The sequence below is a fragment of the Balaenoptera ricei genome, chromosome 18 (genome assembly GCF_028023285.1).
Source record: "Balaenoptera ricei isolate mBalRic1 chromosome 18, mBalRic1.hap2, whole genome shotgun sequence".
Classification (NCBI taxonomy): domain Eukaryota; kingdom Metazoa; phylum Chordata; class Mammalia; order Artiodactyla; family Balaenopteridae; genus Balaenoptera; species Balaenoptera ricei.
In genome coordinates this window covers 5,004,235-5,007,749 of record NC_082656.1, presented here as the reverse complement: position 1 = coordinate 5,007,749, position 3,515 = coordinate 5,004,235, and the positions used below count along the sequence as shown (strand labels likewise).

The window sequence follows — 3,515 nt, the reverse complement described above, 5'->3', positions numbered from 1 at the left end:
ACATGTATACGTATAGCTGATTCACTTTGTTATACAGCAGAAACTAACACACCGTTGTAAAGCAATTATACTCCAATAAAGATGTTAAAAAAATAAAATAAAATAGTAAAATAAAAAGAAGGCACTGCTGGTACACAACAGGGAGACAGCCCGGGAGGGGTGCTCCACCTGGGCAGCTGGCGGGTGTCAGGGCAGAGCCTGCGATGGGGACATCAAGGGGAAGGCAGGAGCCCAGGCTCAGGAACAGGAGAGCCCCTCTCTGTAGACCGGACACCCCCTGAGGACAGGCACCAGGCATGTGGTGCTCACAGCTAGTCCTCCACACGTAGCACATGGTGGGCGCTCCATAAATGTTTGTGGAATGAATGAAGCAATTAGAGAAGGACCAGGAAACATCTGGCCAGCAAGATGAATAGGGACAACAGCAAATATTCTCACAAAGCAAATGCTATGATCCAGTACCGCTCAAAATTTCCATCAGAGTTCCCTCCCGAGGGAAGGGTGGAGGGAATGCTTATCCTGGGGGGATCTGGAGTGTAGCCAAGGGCACAAGAAAGCACATTCAGCCATGTGCAACCAACAGTTATGCACACAGCTGTCACATGTTCATCCTGAGGTCCTTCCCATGGACAACTCCTGGTCCAGCTCCTGCACTCCCTCCATGAGACAGAAGCCTTTTATCACCCCCACCCCGTGGGAGTCCTCTAAGCTCGTGCAGCTCCTGAAGGGTTGCCTCCTGTTCCTCCATGTTCTTCTTTCCTGGCAGAGATCTTCGGATTGTCTCTTTTCTCCAGAGATGTTGACTTCTGCCTCCGAGGCATGGCCCTTACCTGGGGCAGCAACGGGAGGGTCATCGTCAGCACAGCGAGTACCAGGGATGCCAAGGACAATGGAAGGGGTGGTGCAGGGGATGCAAGATGTGGGAATTAGGACAACAAGGGGGGGATTTCTTAACAAGGTGTCGACTATCAAAACTGCCTGACAACGGTGTGAAATCTGCTCAGAAGGACGATAAAATGAGAACAGCCCCTCCTCTGTGCAGACTCCGTAAGCGTGTGCCGGTGTGAAGGTAGGGGACGAACCAAATGATCTTGTCAGGCTTCTGAGACGCCATGATTCTGCAGCCCCTGGCTTATACAGCACCTTTCACGATGTTGTTGCGGCCCAGTTTCAGACAAGTTGTTTGATCTTATTTTACAGCCGAGAAATCTAGGTCACAGCATGTTGGACCATTTGCCCAAAGTTAAACTGAAAGCAGCCTTTGTCAGCTGTCTGCTGTCCTCGGAAGAGAGTCCAAAATTGGTGAAGTTCTGGTTTCTGGCTTATAATTAGCCCCCAGAAAATGATGACATATCACCCTGCTACACTGAGGCCCATCTTCTTTTCCCAGGGACCTGACACAAAGTCCCTGTACCAGAGGCACACAGCTCTGTTTCTCGTTCTCATGCTGCTGGAGCTCAGGGGCTGCAGGAAGAGCAAACTGTGGCTGAGAGGAGCCTGGACCTCCTGCCCCTGCTCCTGCCCCTGCTCCTCTAGAGCAGAGTCTCCCGTGGGGGTGTGGGAGGTGCCCCATCTGGCTGAAGCCCACAGGCTCAGCTTTTGGAGGTCACTGAACCTCCACTTGCATCCCTGGATTCTGGTGGAGCTCAGAGGTCACACCGTGGATAACTACCGGCTGTGAGTGTCTTAGAGAACCAGAGAGATGGGTTAGGAGCTTCTGATGATTTCTCCTTATGTCTTGGCTACTCTTCTTCATTTCAAAGTATTTAAGGCCATCTGCTTGGCCCTGGATTTTCTGGGGTGACCCTTGGATTGGGAGGGACCTCAAGCCCAAAAGTAGTCAAGTCCATTCACTGCTCACTCTGGTCCCAATTCCGGAAATCCCTCCCCAACACACACACACACACACACACACACACACACACACCCCACCTCCACATTCTCAAATTTTTATAAGGTCTTTCCAAAGTCAATGCAAAGCCTTGACTTCTGGAGAGCACTGGGATCCTCCAGTGTCTGCAGTGCCACTCTTTGGCCACTAGCAACAGAGGCCGCCATCATTGTTAGTGTCAAGGCTGGAGGAAGGAAGTCCATCTTTTTTTTTTTAATTTTTATTTATTTATTTTTGGCTGCGTTGGGTCTTCGTTGCTGCGTGTGGGCTTTCTCTAGTTGTGGCGAGCGGGGGCTACTCTACATTGTGGTGCACGGGCTTCTCATTGCAATGGCTTCTCTTTGTTACGGAGCACGGGCTCTAGGTGCACGGGCTCAGCAGCTGTGGCTCGCAGGCTCAGCAGTCGTGGCTCACGGGCTCTAGAGCGCAGGCTCAGTAGTTGTGGCGCACGGGCTTAGTTGCTCCGCGGCACGTGGGATCTTCCCAGACCAGGGCTCGAACCCATGTCCCCTGCCTTGGCAGGCGGATTCTTAACCACTGCGCCACCAGGGAAGCCCCAGAAAGTCCATCTTGAAGACATACTTTGATCCATATATGGATCATTAAGAGCGTTATGTGAATTGTATTTTCTTTGGTACCCGTTTCTGTTTTTTCATTTTATGTTTTTAATGAAAGTTGTATATAAGAATACTTTATTCCTGCATCTTCTCAATTGTTTCTTCCTTGTATTTGCCCTTTTCCTTTCCTACTTGGCGAGATTTGGCTTTACGTTCGAGGATCTTTTTGTGGTCTTTGTCCAGTTTTAGTCTGGTGATAACCACCTTGCTGGGGTGAATGTCCACATGGACAGTCGTGCCATTAGCCTTCTCCCGCTGCACTCGTTCAATGTAGATGACATATTTCTTCCTGTAAACCTGGACTACTTTGCCAATTTGCTGCCCTCTGTAGTGCCCTCGTACAACCTGAACTTCATCATCCTTCCAGATGGGCATGGATCGGACATTGTACTTCTGTCTCAGCTCTTTAGAAAGAGGGGAAGACATAATCTTCCTGCGAATGTGGGAAGGCGCGTTGAAATGCCTTTTCCGGTTCTTGCTTCAGTCAGAAGTCACAAAGGAATTGAACTTCATTTTGGCCTCTGGCGCTTCAGCGATGGCCACAAAAGGGCTGGTACACGTTTCTTACCATATTTACTTAACATTTCGTTAGGACACAGCAACACAGAGGGAAGAGCACAACCTGGGTTTGAATCCTGGCTCTGCCACTTGCAAGCCAGCTAACCTTGGACAAGCAGCTTAATTTCCCTGGTGCCTCGTTTTCCTCATCTGTAAAATGAGAATAATTATATCCGCCTCCAAGGTTGTAGTGACGGTAAGAGCTAGCACATATAGAGCACCTGGTTTCTGTCTGGCACGTGGTAGATGCTTAGTGAAGGTGGTGTAGACCCCAGCAGTCAGGGTGTTTGGTGGGTATCCTCATCAGGCTCCACCTCTCCCCATGGGAGGTGCTGCATCGTTCTCAACTTCCTGTGGGACAGGGGTGGGGGTTCCCCAGCTTGTCCAGGGGCCAACACTCCTCTGAATATCTGACTCCTGAGCTCACACTGCCTGGCACCCAAGGTACC

The 3,515-nt window shown here is 50.3% G+C and overlaps 1 pseudogene; it reads right to left on the bottom strand.

Annotated features, from left to right (window-relative positions):
- Positions 1-2,583: 2,583 nt before the first annotated feature.
- Positions 2,584-3,021, bottom strand: LOC132352367 (large ribosomal subunit protein uL24-like; annotated as a pseudogene).
- Positions 3,022-3,515: the final 494 nt, after the last annotated feature.